The sequence below is a fragment of the Cyrtonyx montezumae genome, unplaced genomic scaffold, assembly GCF_038088225.1.
Source record: "Cyrtonyx montezumae isolate F1298 unplaced genomic scaffold, pur_monq_1.0 scaffold_8, whole genome shotgun sequence".
Taxonomy (NCBI): domain Eukaryota; kingdom Metazoa; phylum Chordata; class Aves; order Galliformes; family Odontophoridae; genus Cyrtonyx; species Cyrtonyx montezumae.
Genome location: NW_027072089.1, coordinates 66,846,179 through 66,862,514, shown reverse-complemented (window position 1 = coordinate 66,862,514; position 16,336 = coordinate 66,846,179). Strand labels below are relative to the sequence as shown.

General features: G+C 36.7%; 1 protein-coding gene and 1 pseudogene across 2 annotated transcripts in view; both read left to right on the top strand.

The window, feature by feature from the left end:
- The window catches only part of SEMA5A (semaphorin 5A), a 311,498-nt gene that overhangs the window by 259,984 nt on the left and 35,178 nt on the right, over positions 1-16,336 (top strand). The gene's annotated exons all lie outside the window — the stretch shown is intronic.
- Positions 13,498-13,616, top strand: LOC136059531 (5S ribosomal RNA; annotated as a pseudogene).

The following is a 16,336-nucleotide window of genomic DNA, read 5'->3' as shown; positions in this document are numbered from 1 at the left end:
TGCTTATTTGATTCCATTAATTAAAGTTAACAAACCATATGTCCGTGTATTTTTAAGTGTAGTTAAGCTTAGTTTTCAGGGTTTTCTGGATGTGAATTTTGAAACGCAGATGAGGAAGTGATATGGTTATGCTGTGGTGAAAAACCCTTAGAAGTTTAACTCTGTAGAGTTTATACTATGTCAGAAGGCTTTTTTTTAACCTCATAGAAGCAGACAGGCCTTTAAAGACCACCTCTAAAACATTCCGATTAAAATCTAATGGTGAAGTCCAACTTTCTGTTACTACTGAAGCTGGACAGGCAAGTTATATATCCATATATGCAGATAAATCTGTGACATATTCTTGGTTTTAAATGCACATTTGAAAACACATATTTCTTAAATGTGTATATTCTCAGGAAGTACCTGATAATTGAGCATATTTTGAGCTTTTAGTGAGAACTGAGAGGAGAGCCATATGGAGAGACCTGTGTGCTGAGGATTAGCTTAATCCAGGTTTGCATGGATGGCTGCCTGAGGTAAAGAAGACTGAAGGAGAAGGCCACAAAACTGATTGTCAAATGTTTAAAATGATTTTTAATCTTTAACTTGACTGAATAGCATATCCCTATAACTCATGCTGGAGTCAGGCTCTTCCTTGGAGAATGCACATTCATCTACTGTTCTTGAAAGCCGTTTTTTAGTAGAGAGCTGATTTATGGAAAGAATGACTTTACCTGCACCAGTTAGTGGCTTAGTTCATGGTATCATTCTTTTGTTATTTTTGTATAGTGTTAATCATTTCATGAGCTTGGGATCATTTAATTTGTCAAAAGTAGCAAAGTAAGAAAGACTGATATGAATTACTGCAAGTTAAACTTGCATCTAAGTCACTGAAAGTCCTGTACAGCCCAGCTATAATCAAAAGCCCTGAATAACAGGATTTTGAATTATATTGGCAACATTCCAAGTTGTATGTGTAGAATAGACCAAAACAAATGAAGAATCAAACAAACAAACAAAAAAAGCAGCATCAGGAAACATAAAGGTTTATTTTAAAATACTTGTTCAATAACAATGCTATTATTTTCAAATCACCAACCAAGTAACATTAACTGTAACTCCTGTTTTACTAGAAGAGCACTTTCCTGGCTCTGTGAATTATGAAGTCTCCGTTTTCTTGCCCTTTAACTGTGTCTAAGAAAAGCAAGTGCACATTCAAAGATTTAATTATTGTTAAAAAAAAAAATTAGATTTAAGGGGACAAATTCTCCATTCATTTTTAAATTACATTTTTGTAATGAGTTAGAAATTAAAAATAAGTCTGGAGTGTGTGTATTTGTAAGGAAGAAGCAGATTAAACAACTGATAGCATTTGATAAAAGTAGATTAAGCTGTACTAGGTTGTAGGATTGAGTTCAGAGAGCAGTGGTCAATTGCTCAGTGTCTGGATGGAGATCAGTGATGAGTGGTGTCCCACAGGGAGATCAGTGCTGGGTCTGATACTCTTTAATATCTTTGTCAGTGACATCGACAGTGGGTTGAGTGTACCCTCAGCAAGTTCACTGATGACACCAAGCTGTGGGATGCGGTTGACACACCTGAGGGATGGGATGCCATTCAGAGGGACCTAGACAGGCTTGAGCAGTGGGCCTAGGTGAACCTCATGAGGTTCAACAGATTCAAGTGCAAGGTCTTGCACCTGGGCTGAGGCAACTCTCACTGCTAATACAAGCTGGGAGATGAAAAGATTGAGCATAGCCCTGCTGAAAAATACCTGGGGGTTCTGGTGGACAGCAAGCTGGATGTGAGCCAGCAATGTGCCCTCACAGTCCAGAAAGCCAACCATATCATGGTTGCATCAAAAGAAGAATGTCCAGCAGGGCTAGGGAGGTGATCCTGCCCCTCTGCTCTGCACTGTTGAGGCCTCACCTCGATTACTGTGTTCAGATTGGGAGTCCTCAGTGCAGGAGAGACAGAGACCTGTTGGCGAATGTGCAGAGAAAGGCCACAGAAATGATTCATGGAATGGAACAACTCTCCTATGAGAAAAGGCAGAAAGAGCTGGGGCTGTTCAGCCTGGAGAAGAGAAGGCCCCAAGGTGACCTGATAGCGTCCCTTCCATATCTAAAAATGTGCTACAGAAAAGAAGGGGATAGATTCTTTAGCAAGGTCTGTGTTGATAGAACAAGAGGAATTGACTTCAGGCTTTAAGAGGGTAGAATCAGATTGAATATAAGGAGAAGCTCTTTAAAATTGAGGGTGGTGAGGCACTAGAGCAGATTGCCTAGTGATGTAGTTGATTCTCTGTCCCTGAGACTTTCAAGGCAAGGCTGGATAAGACCCTGGGCAACCTGACCTGGCTGTGCTTGTCCCTGTTCATTGAAGGAGAGCTGGACTAGATGGCTTTCAGAGATCCCTTCCAACTCTTAAGTATTCTAAGTTTCTTTGATTTTATGGTTCATAGTTCACCACTTAGTTATTGTCACAGTGAGATCTTGAGCTAAGGAACCTAGAGCTGAACATTAGAAAAATCTTCTCCTATCAGTGTTCATGTGCTGATGCAGGCTACTCTGGGAGGTGGTGGAGTCAGCATCCATCGAGATGTTCAAGAAGCATTTAGATGTTCAGAGGGACATGGCTTAGTGGGAAATACTGATGATGTTGAACAGTTGGTCTGGATGATCATAGAGGTCTTTTCCAAGCTTGGTAATTCTATGATTCTGTAGTTCTATGAATTCTGATGAGACTGCTAGTGCTGTTCTCTTATCACTACCTAAAATTATTAACTTACTGGGTAATGTTTTAAATTTGTAAAATCCTAACATGCTAGCTCTTCACAGCATAACACATGAGGTAACATTACTGTTTTCTGGGGAAGAAAAGGAAGAGGAGAGGGTAGGAGGAAATATTTTCTGTTTTTCAGTTACTGCTTCTTAAGCTTTCAATAACATTGTTTTGTACTGGGAAATACTGGAGCAGAGGTTCCTCTTCCACCTCTGCTTTTTTGAGAGGCTATGGGTGCAGCCTGCAGATGAGCGAGTAGCACTACCAGTTTCAAGCCATAATGTTTATTCCTTACATTATGATTGTATTACCTTCTGATTTACAATGTTATTGTTGACTTGGTGGTGATGAGGGTTCCTTTCTATCACTTTTTTTTTTTGCCCCAAAGCACTGAAATGACATACTATGAATAAGAAGTCTAGCTCTGATTCTCTTCTCAAAAGTGTATAAATTGGAGATTGGAAGCTTTGTGGAAAAATTAAAATTAACAAATTAAAGTGTAAAACATCAGCCTCTGATTTACAATCTCCGACTTTTGTAGAAGTATCCAATTAGTGAGAAATAAAATCTGATCCTCTTGAGTAGCTCTGTTCTCTGAAGTTTTAAACTCAAGCATTCAATTAAGCAATTGCTCTAATGGCAATAATAGAATAAATGTGAACCATCCAAATTTAAAAATTAACCATACAGTATTTTATGAGAGATCTAATGCATGGCCATGTTTTAGCTTTCTTTTTTATTTTTATCTTTTGCTTTTGAGTTATTCATCACAATTAATATTTGGGTAATGGTAATGTATCTGTCATCATGTTTGGAAAGTATTTCACTGTGCTGACATTCAGAAAGAGTGAATTCTTCTTTGTAAAAATGAAAGAAAAAAAACAAAACAATGGTAGCAGTGCTTCACAAAATGTTATTGAAAGTTGCTTCTGCATATTTATAAAAACATTACTCATTAAATCCAATATTAGCTAGTGCTAATAATTAATTTTCTGATAAGAAAGCAAACTATATGTATGGAAAAAATTTAGCATCAATACATCAATTAATATTTTTAAGAAGCATTTAATATTTTGTATCTTTATTTACTTTACCAAACCATTTAAGACTTTCTAGGTTATAAGAACACTTTTTATATGAGAACATTTTTATGTCTGTATGTTTATTTCAGGCATACAGGATCCAAATTTTCATCAGAAAGCTGAAGCACTGTTTTAGGTGAAAAGCTGAAATTTTTAAAATAAATATATACCCTATGAAGTTGAAAAGTAGATTAGTTCCAATCTTACAATTTAGGAATGGAAAGGCTGAGGTCCAGAGCATCCAGCTTGGTCGCTGAGCTCTCCCATCCAGAACTTTGTGAAAGGGCATATATGAATGCTTTGCAAATGCAAGACTTACCACTGGGTCTTACTTACTTCCGAGTTTCTTGTAATTTAATCTTCTTAGTTTTTATAGTCTCATACATTTTTGCTCTGGTAGTGTTATTGCATGTGTAGAACAGACAAGTGTGAAAAAAGTTTTATGGCATAAGGATAGAGTTAATTCTGGACCTACAGTAAAAATGATGCCTTGATAGAAGTCCCCTCCTGCACTTGCATTCCTGATGATAATATCGAAATTGGATAACAAGGAGGATAATATACTCATTAAAAGGTGCTTTGAACTTAGTTTTTTACTCAGGGATATTCTTCAAGTCTTTTTTCAAGCAAGATCGATATCTGATGTTTCACCTTTGTTAAACACTTCTATCCCTGGACTGAATGTTACAAAAAGCCCTGTAGGAAAAAAGAAAATAAAATCTAGTCAGAAAGCTGTTAAATGTTGTAGCAGAGTGACATCATAGTAGATTATAGCTTTAAGTGCTGGGATTTAAAGATACTCACAATTGATTATGAAGTATTCATACCCTCAACAATTCAAAACCATTCAATAGTATCAATATAAAGCAGAAAAAAAAAATCAGAAGCAGTTACAAGAGGAAAATGTTATTTTCACAGCAAGACATCTGTTATACTACGTGCTGAGGGAGGAAAATGAAAAATTTATTAACAGGAAAATAGAAAAGTCTCTACGTTATAAAATAGCACTGAAAGAACATTTTTACTAACATTCCGTGCCATGAAATCTCAACAGTACACATAGTGTGGGGTTTGCTTGCTTGCTGTATTGGCTTGTTATATTATTATTTTTAGAGTATCCTTAGAAGGGAAAAGGTCATTTGAACGACCATCAGTTTGTTGCATTCATAATTCTGTGACAGGCAAAAAGGATTGCATCATTCATGGAAAACCAATAATTTATTGTTAATCTAATTACATTCTTAATATTCATAAATCAAAACAGCCAAATCAATTTAAATTATGTGCAAATAAAATACAGTTTCAGTCTGTGGATTTATAAATGGCAGTCAGTAAATACCCCATGTCCTTTAACAGAAAAGTGCAATATTGATTCACTTTAGGATCTAGGTAGGAGCATTTTGATGCTTGCTAACATGCTCTATGCTTTGCTTATTACTCATTGCCCTGCAAGCCCATATTGCATCTGAATTTACTGTATATGTTGTATTTAACTTATGTTGGATGCTTGTTACTTGTTATCTTACTCCTTGTTATCTATGCTATCCCTAAAAGTTGGCAAGAGTACCTTGGCTTGCCTTGTTCCCTAGGTTGTGTTCCTTTAATGACCAGTAGTTATCCTTTGGTGAGTCGTGGATTGCCTCTGGGCCAAAAGTCTTGTCCTGGGCCTGTTCTTTCCAAGCTTCTGATGATCCTCTGTGCTGAGTTTCATTACGGAGTCTAGTTCATCCTGCCCACATTTAAACTACCTGCTACAAATACCTATTAGTTACAAAACATATATCACTATAGCTATTACATCACGCAATTACACAAAAGTAATGAACATTTAATGCAAAGTAGGTAATGGAGATCTTGTCATTAGACCATTGTTATTGCTTGCAAAAAGCAAATCTCCAAGCAGACCAAGAAAAGCACAAACTCCAACAAGCCAGAGTTATTAGCTAAATGCAAAACCTGTGGCCTATCACAATTAATGGTGACTTTATATTTACTGGCTTACAAAGCTAGGAAACAAGCTAGTGGTTAAGTTATAATTAGATTTCAAATGGTTGTGCTGGAATGCTGGATTGTGCTTGCCATACAGAGGAAAAGAAAACAAAACACACTGGATTTTCAATGTAATAATATAATTTCAGTTAAATATTATGATTTCCTCAGTACATGTAATACTATTTCAGAAATCTCACTTTAAGTAGTGATTGTGATAGGGACCTTGATTTGAAATAGTTCTCTGTTTCTGGAATTTATGCAGTAAACTTCATTTCCGCTAGAATAAATTAAACACTTATGTTATGAGCTTCTCATTCTTGATGCCTTTCCCACGGGTAAATAAAAATACATGTGCTCTTTTTGTAGAGGAAGGGTGGTCACTGGAGAGACTCTTTATCAGGGAGAGTAGTTAAAAGACAAGGGGAAACAGTTTTAAGCTAAGAGAGAGATTTAGATTGTATGTAAGAAGAAATTCTTCACTGAGAGGAACTGGAATGTACTAGAGCAGGTAACCCAGGGAAGCTGTGGGTGCCGCATTCCCAGAGATATCCAAGGCCAGTTTGCACAATTGGTCTAGTGGGTGGCAACCCTGCCTGCAGCAGTGGGTTGGAACCAGATGGTCTTTAAAGTCTCTTCCTATCCAGGCTGTTCTGTGATTCTTATTTAACCATTGAGAAGATTACTTCCCTGATCAAATGCACTTGACATAGATTCCTATCTCATTGTTTCTGACTCCAGAATCCAGAGCGAGGTGCACATTTGCTCTTCCTTTACCAGAAATAAAATGCACTGAACTGATAAGACTACATGATCTTAACATTATTATGTTCTAACAAAAAAACCCTCTAAGCTAGATCCTTATGTTTATCACTCTATTAAAGTACACTTTTCTTCTTATTGGTGTTCTTAAAGTCCTGTGCCTAAAATTATTTTTTTATTATTGATAATCTCCAGTGTATAAAAGGGACACGCGGGACCTCATTAAAAGGTTCTCAAAGAATTTGTAACGTGGCCTTCATGTAAATCTGTGTGACCCCCTGGCAAAGTGTTGCTTTGCTTTGTTAGAAATGCAGTGTGTGTACCCAATTGTCCTTCCTGCTCTTGGTAGGGAAAAAAAGAAATTAGGGGACTTGTTCACATAAGGATATATATTAAATGCACAACATTGCGATGTGGGTAATTATCAAATCTGTTACTATCTAGCACAAGATTTGGTCTGTATCTCAGCTTCATCTCACGTTAGATATGCTATCTAAGGTTAAACTGCTGGAAGGAATGTTGGGCATGTGAAGTATTTGAAGTTGTTCTCATTTGACTTGAAATACTGGATCATTTCATTTCTTTGAGGTTTAATGTAATTGAATCCTATAAAAAATAAGTTGCATTTTCCATATTTTACATTGTTTGTCTTTGAGATGTGAACATGAATATGGTTATAGTTCTTGGGCCAAGTGTTAGCTAAAAGCTCTTTGAAACAATTCCATGTACAAAATGAAATGTCTATTCCCTTCTGAGTATGATAAAGCCATGCTGCCTCAGATTATTTCTAGAGTCCTTGTTTAAAAATTGAAAGAATTACATTTATGCACCCACCACAGATTCTTCCAAAGCAAAAAAGTAATGAGCTTTCCAAATTTTAAAATGGAGACTCTCTTTTGTCATCCCATAAGGTGATAATATTAGCTTTTTTGCTTTGTCATGTGGCTTGATAAAGCACGTTCATAACTTTGGAAATGTCTTGTCTGCAACTGCAGTTCAAAGAGAAGCAGCTTCAAATCTGTGACTTCCTACAGACTCAACCAAATGTGGGGAGACACCAATGCAATCTTAGGTGGCAAGACAATCGCAAAATTATTATTTTGTTTGTGTGAAAAGTTAAAGGAAAAACAAAAGAAACAAACAACAGCAAACACAACACTGAAGGGGATTCTGTGTCAAAACAGCTTTTATTGAAATAATACTTCAAATTAATACTTGATCTTAAGAATAAGAAAGTAGCAAGTTGATGCACGTTTTCTTTACATCCTAAATGTAGTAAACTTACGTGTATTGTTCATTCTTGCTGAAATCCTTTAGGTATCTTTCTTATTCCTCTTCACTGGCACACTAATGCTGGTAGAAATGTTCAGTTTCGTGTTATATTTAGGCCCTTTAACACAGGGAGCTTGTAGGTCATTTAGTGTCTTCAGTGTTTGATTTTATAAACTAGGAATTATCTGCACAGCATGCAAGTCTCACCTTCTATATCTCATCATTTTTTACTAAAACACTTAATTCTTGATGAGAGGAAAGATATTTTAAGAGTTCCTACACTGTGACCAAAACCAAGTCCCGCATTACACATATTTTTCATTTACTGAACTGGAAAAATAAAAGCTTTAGAACCGTTTTGTATGCCTTTTAAAACTGCAACACCACAAGTATGTGAATTAGTTGGCATTAAAAATGACAAAAAACAAACAAAAAAACATTTGAGTCTTCCCTTTAAGTCTGGTGATAATTTTCTTCTGTGATGCAAAGAATTTATTGAAAATGACATTCTGTCTTCTCCATTCTTCCTTCTTCATTCTTGCCTTGAGATCCTGCAGACTAGTTCTGTCTACATAGTTTTATCCTCAAATTCTTGCCAAACACCTGAATCTTCAGGTTAATCTTTTTTTTGCCTTTGGGATTCTTCTATTGAGATCCTTATGGAAAAATTAAAAACGAAGCAGATTAACCATCCTACCCATTCTGGACCATTGCCTTGATGTCCTGCTTTTTACCTTTACTGCTTTTATTGGCATTACCTTGTTGCTGGGTACCTGCAAAAAAGACTATGCTTTCTCCAAACTTTGCATTTTAATGAAAAGTTTTACTGTGGATCTTAGATCAGTGGAATGACAAAGCTTCTCTAACTAGCTTTTCCAAGGAAAACAAACAATCTTTTGCTATAATTTTCCATAAGTACAACATTGAGCTGCCTTTTGCATCCATCCCTGGCCTTTTCCATATGGATTCCATAGGTGAGCTTCCATCTCTTCCCATTCATTCTGCAGCATGAGGGACTTATGTAGACCAGTTCCAGTGCTGTGCTCAGCAAACTTCCTTCAGAGTTCTATACGATAAGCCAGAATTCTTTGTGAATGGCCTGACATTTCTTATTTAGAAGCACAATGTGAATATAAAATACTTATTATTTTCCTATAAAAAGCAATTTGCAGTCCATAGCTAACATTTTTTCTTTCCAGTTACTAATGTCATTGGCCTGAAAATGCCAGAGTTGATGGTATGCTTACTGAGATGTCAAAATGAAACCTGTGTTATAAAGTCTACGGTTTATATTCAGAGCGCCTCTTCTGACCTAAAATTCAGTCTAGAGAGTTTGATTTGTGTATTCCAGCCATGTTTACACTGTTACTGGCAGTGAGTTCCTCTCAGTATGGCTAGGAATTACAGAAAAAGGCGTCCTTGCTTTTCCAGTAATTTAATGTGGTACATATTGCTTTGATAAACAAACACAACACTACTACTCAGCAGCAGTCTGCAGCTTCATTGTCCTGAAACTATCGATCACTGTTAAATTGTTCAGCCTTTGGCATTTAAGCCAGCTCTCATAACTTATAGCTATTTATGCCTCCTTTTTGGTTTGCTGAAGAATTTTAGTAGATGACATTCACTGAGTGTTTTCCCCCAGTTTGATCACTACAGTGTAAATCAATCCTCTCTCATCTCTTCTTTTTTTTTTTTTCTTCCACCTCTCGTAAATGAAGTTATATGAATTTTGTGAGAGGAATTGGGAATTTGTTTTGGGACAAGGCTGGAGATGAGCATTGCTGAGTATAAGGAGAAGCAAAGAGTCCTGTGTGTGCATGAAGAGGTTATGTTTTTCTTTAAGATCTCTCATGAGTTTTTTGTTAAGAAAGAATATTGCTGTTGCACAATCAGTATGCTGAAACTCGTACACTGCTCTATTTGAAGCACAGTTTGATTTAATTTTACTGGGGAGCCATACTCTGTTTTGAGTCAGTTTATTTTCATTGCAACAGAGTTTTCATTCCTATCTTTGTACAATCTATAATCACTTCCTCCTTTTGTTTTCTTGATTAACCTTCTAGCTTGATTGCCTTCAGCAATGCCACCTTTCCTCTGCAGAGAACTCAGTCTTTTTTCTGAGACTTCAGACAAGATGTAAAATAAAACGGTTAGTCCTCTCAGAAGGAATTTCCCCAGAGCAGCAGAACACAGGCTGTGCAATATTCTGACCAGAAACACGCGGACTGTGTCAATTAAAACCTCATCTGGCTTATGGTAGGGTCATGCCAGCTGTAGAACAGCTCAGATGTGAGGAAATGCAAAGGAAGGACAGAACTGTTCTTACCTTTTACTTCCTTATACTGGAAACAGAATAATATGAAGTCAACAACCAATTACTACTGGGTTCTTGGGGTGAGTTTTGTTGGGTTTTTTTATTTTGTTTTATTTTATTTTTGGGTGGTTTTTTTTCAGAAACATCTGTCTCTCCAGGAATTGGCTGCAGATCAAAAAGAGTATTTTATTTGCAACCACAGAGTTCCAAAAATACAACATGGACTAATTAAACCCTTTGTAAACAAACTTTATACAAAACCGAGAATACTAAAAAAAAAAAAAAAAAGGGCTAAAAATAGTCTGTTATGTGAAAGGGGTTATTTACAGGGAGATTTTTAGATTTCTGCAAATGAAATGGGAAATGCGAGGTGGTTATATAAATCAACAGGAGATTCAGTGCTGACATGCCTGCAGAAAATGCCTGCCTGCTCAGTTCATACACTGTTGCTCAGTTTCTGTTCATCCTTATCTTTTGAGAGTCTTGGTTTCCTTCCAGTGTGTACATCCATCATAGTATGTAAGTCCCACAGATGGGGGAGATGCTGCTTTGCATGCATCCCTGGGAGTGGTGTCCCGTGCTTTGCCCAGGACAGATTGCTGCTGTCTGCGTGTGCTTGATGGCACAGGGTTTTATTGCAAGTTGCACTGGGGAAATCAAGGGCTGGATTCCTATTTGAATAATCAGGGACACGTGTTGCTTTTTGAGGAGCCACAGGGAATCTGAAACATCTGCATTAAAGTTGAAGATATGTATCTGACATTAAAGACTTAGGTTCTGGGAAACTGGTAAACTGAAAAAAGGGATGGATAATTACATATGTATGTTTGCCTGTGTGGTATGTTGCAGTTACTGAACAGGAAAGCACAAAACTGGGAATATTTGCAGGTAATCCAATCTTATGTTTATCATCACAACTCTTGATATATTTTTCATGTATGCATATCTATGTTTCTGTTTATCCACCAAGCAACCTTTAAAATGTTATGCTATCATCTGGATTGCCTTCTCCTTTCTTACTTTTTGCCCTGGGCTTTGGCAGAGAAGCTACACTGCTGCTTGCTGGGGCAATTGAAGCAGCTCACGGTTCAGCTGCCCCACTTTGCTAGAGGTCACGTTTTTCCACAGTGGAGCTGACAGAAGCAAACTTGTCTGCACTGCAGTTGCTGTGTTTCCCTGTCCAAGTGATTACAAGCTATGACTGAAGATGGGTTTGTGTTCATACTTTTGACTGTAGTGGCAATGATTGAAGTGTGGGCAGACATCACTTCTGGCAGCTCTGCTGCAGCTTCTGCCCTGGGGAAAGGCAGATGTCTGCAGTGTGATGAAGTATTAAATTGCACTTAAGTGCAATTACGCTACTGTTTGCTGCAATGTGTCTGGGTCAAGGCCTGAAAATGAGATTTATAACAATTTTTTTTTAACTTATTTGCTATAAACATTTTCCACAGGTCCTGTCTACTCCATCACCATCTAGAAAAAGAAAAAAATTGCTTAAAAGGAGAATGAGCAGTTTGTGTTTTCCCTTTTACTTATTTATAGAAGAGCCTTTGAGCTACAGAGCTGTGAATGTTAACATATGCATGTTAACGTACATTTCTTGTCTTAACTCCTAATTTGATATTCTTAATATCTGGAGTTTCTTGAGTTAAAAACAGTCCATCTAGTGCTGGAGAGAGATCTGGTAGCCATACTTTGCTAAAATAATACCTTCTTCAACCTTCCAAGTCCATTCTTGGATCACCTGCTAAGTAGCTTCATTTTCTGAAGTGCTGCAAATATGTTTTCTGCTTCCTTCATGAGAAGATATAGATATGATCAAAATCTTCCAGTGTTTTGTTTGTGTGACAGAATCAAATTTTGGTGGATTTAAATATTTGCACAGTTTAATTCATTTCAACAAGCAGTTCTGTTTTTTACTGTGGCTCCTGGGTTTTGGCGTGCAAATCTGAGCCAAAGTTCACAGCATTTGTCATTTAGCAGCTGCTCTAACATTTATAGCATTACCTCAGGAGTAGTGACATTATAGGATTTTTTTTCCTAGTGATTTATATACCATTTAAATAATAATTTTGGATGAAAGATAAAGTAAAAATATTAAAGTAAGCAGAGCAAAGCCAGACTTCAACACTTCCTAATGTTAGCTCTCAAATTCTGGTTCCATTTTTTGTATGAAACACATTTTATAAATCTTTACAAGAGGAAAAAAAAAAACAGAGAACTAAGACAGGCTGCAGTTTGAGTGCTGGTTGAATTAAGAGGAAGTTAATAATTTCATGTTCTCAAGTCTGTTTCGATGTATCAATTACTGGTAGGTGCATTTTTGCCCCTAGCTAAAAATGAGAAAGTTCAACTGAACCTGAAGATTGTATAGTTGCAGGAAAAAAAGAGTAATGATCACCAATTGGATGATATAAGCACTAACTTCTGCTGCACTCACTGTTTAGTAAATGTCTATGTATAAACAAATAAGAATCTTAAAAAGTGTGCTCTAAATAATGTGGCTCTACAATACTTTTAATATTGTGGAAGTAACTGTGTCTTCAGCATGCTTATTTCCAGAGCTACTCTACCACTGTGTGAACAGTGAATTTGAAATCACCCTATGAAGGACAGGAACCATTTCTATCCATAGGAGTGCCACCCCACTGATTCATCCTCAATCTCATGATTACAGGTTCTGCAGTTTCTACTTCTTTCTCCTCTTCTTATTTCACGATTACACATTTAGCAACCTGTGGAGTTCTTGTTCCATGGGAAACAAACTAAAATTTGTTTGCAGATATTTCCTGTTGCTAAATTCAGGAAAAGGCACAATGGCTGGATAGAAACAGGTGAATCCAAGAATCTGGGATCTAAGGGTCCAATTCTTTGAAGGTCACAAAGGAATAAAGCAAATCTTGTATTGCTTGTGAAAACTTAATTAAATTTCCTAATTTACTTCCACGTTAGATAATCCAAATTCTTGTTTAGGTTTTCATTTCAGAACAGGAATAGAGCTCACATTGTCTTTAGAGAACGCTACAGGAAGGAGAAGCTACTCTGTAGAACAGAAATCAAGGTCATTTATGTAAGATAACAGATTTGCAGTTATTACAAAACATCAGTCTCTATCATTTTGCAGTTAACGACTTTTTGGTGGTGCCTTTTTGATTATCTAACTTTCTTTCTCTCAGTTAATAAATATTTGGACAGCCATGCTTTCCCGCAATTAAAAAAAATACATTTAATGTTAATAATAACTATTTCAGCAACTTGAGGGATTTTTTCAGGAATTGCAGCACACATGTGAAAATGTTAACCTTTTCAGTGTACGGCCACACAACTCTGGCAACGCCCGATCTCGTCTGATCTCAGAAACTAAGCAGGGTCGGGCCTGGTTAGTACTTGGATGGGAGACCTCCTGGGAATACCGGGTGCTGTAGGCTTTACTCCCGACACATGATGCTAGGATGTGGAATATCAGTAATGTAACAAAAATCACAAAACCATAACAGAAGCTAATTGCAAACAATTGAGTTATTACAGCAGATAAGTCTCCCCTTATCTGTCTAACTTAATCCACCTTCTTTCACATTTGCATTTGTAATGGCTAAAGGCATAGGCACAGATCGTTTGCTCTGGCCCAGCAGAGTAGTAATGCACTAAGCTGCAGCTTCTCTATTGCACTCAATAAGCTAAGCAAGCTCCCTCAAATGGAATTTTGAACAATTCCCTTCTCTCCAGTTGTTAAGTACCGATTGTCTGGTAAACACAGCTAGCAGGAGGCTATGTTCCTTTCCTGATATTTTCAAATTGCAAATTGTGCTTTCTTAATTGTACAGATAACATTGAATTTTCTGTCTTAGATGTATGAATGCGCCTTCCAAAGTTGTTGTTTGCTCACTACTTTTAAGTGCTGATTTAAATGCTGAAAAGACTCATTTTGATTCAAGTGCAAGTTACACATCATTTACCTTTTATAGTATTTACATTTCACTATTTACTTGTGTTGTCACTCAGATTTGGAGGTCATTTCTTTCTTAGTGCAGTGGAGACCTTCACTACGTAGCAATACAGTACCTGCTTAACTGAAATATCTTGTGCATCATTTTCAGTAATCCATACAATCATTTAGAAATGGTCAAACCCTTCAGCCTTATAACTTTCATTATTTATTGTCTCAGCTGTTCTGTTTTAATCTCAGTTATATTTTCTTTGTGTGGGCTTTGCAGCAGTCTAAATACACAACACCATATACAGGATAAAACTAACTGAATCCTTCCTTCCTTTACGGACACCTCTGGGCTTACTGAAGTTTAGGAGTTTAAATGATTTTGTCCCCAGCTTCTCATCCCCTCTTCTAGAGATTCCCATCCTGCAGCAGTGCTAAAACAGGAGGTACAGTAGGAAGCCGTGCCTGATCATGATACAGCATGCTGAAACCCAGATAAGGGGGAATTTGCAGTAAGACTCCTGACTCTGAAACTGAGTGAATGAAGCTTGGATGCTGATCCCCTAACGATAACTATAATGTAACTATAGTATATATATATATGTATGTATGTATGTATGTCTATAGTAACTGTAGTGTGAAATAATAGTTTTCAGAGGAAGGATGGGTCATGCTCTTGGTTTCAGTAATGTCTTAACTGAAATCAGTTTCCTGATTCTTCCTACCTTGAGTTTGTTTAAGGTGATATAATTATTTTGAGTGCCTGGACAATTATCAGTGCTTAGGACTGGTATTCAGTATCTTTGATTCTTAGTGGCATGTCCCGTATAAGTGCACTGGGATTGCATCAGGGACACTTGAAGGATTGGTACAAATTAAGCTGTCAACAGGCAGGCTCGCTGCTCTGGATTTACCATGGTTTTACTACTTTTCATTTCTCCACTAGCAGTGTGCAAAAATTTGATTGTTAGTTGTAGTGCAGGCCCGTAAATGTGTTAGGTTTGGAAGAATCCAAATTAAAAACCATATCTCTTTGAAAATTGTCTTGAGATATCTATCAGAATAAAGAAACATTTCTTCTTCAGCCATTCTAGTTTCATTTTCAGTACAATTTAATTCAAAATATCATGCTTTAGAATGGACTGCTAGATAATTACAAATCCTCATACATATGAAATGAACTTCTATCGCTCTTAATGGTTCCCCACTGCCATTGTGAACATGGGCATCCAAGCAGCAATAGTTAAAAGTGGAAATGACAATTCCTTAGCGTAACTGTGCAGTTTTATGGCTGATATGGAGCTGAAGGTGCTCCTACTAGCTTTGGTTCCTTTGAGATACTCAGTTGAGCTACTCATAATTGATTTTCTTTTTCATGTTTGTAAAAATTTTCTTTGTAAAAACTTGACTAGTTTGACATAAAATGTAACTTTCAAAAACAGAATTTAAGAAATGGGAAAGAAAAAGGGAAAGTGGTGACTTTCCTCACTCCAAAATCTGATAGTTAGAACATAAGTATTTCAGTTCCTTGTACAGAGTTGAGTAGTTTTATGAAGAAATTATGACTTAGGTACTTTCCTTGGCTAAATGAAGTCAATGTTGAGTATAGGAAGGATTTGAGTACTGAATTGTCCCCCTATGATGACCTTATAGGTTACAAATGCAGCTTTTAATTCATTTTAAATTTCCCTTTCCATCTGTGGAAAACCTTACAATCTTTTGTTTAAAATATATAAAATAGAAACAAAAGATTGTATTCAGTCACTGTTTGCAGACAAAAGAAGAAATATGTCCCCTTCAGAAGGTGCATATTTCTTCTGCATATGCTAAAATGTTTTTCATCCCTCTACCTATCAATATATTTTTAAAAAATTCATTATGAAAACAATTTGCCTACCCTCTACTTAACAGCAGTACAGGATTCTTTCTGCATGCAGTGATTGTCACTGAAGACCTGGCTCTGCTGCAATCAATGGAGCTTTTCCCACTGATGTAAACTGAAGCTAAAGTGTTGCATATAAACTAGGAAATAGATTAGCTTTTGTGTGATGAAAACACAATGGGAATCTTAGCAGTTTTCTAGACTTTTATTTTTAAGCTTTTGCTGTGAAACGTGCAGTGTAGAAAATGTTTTGCCTAATGATAAGAATTTAATGGGGTTTGGGTGTTCTTTCAGGTCATGTTTTTGAAATAGTGTTCCAATGGAAAAATGAC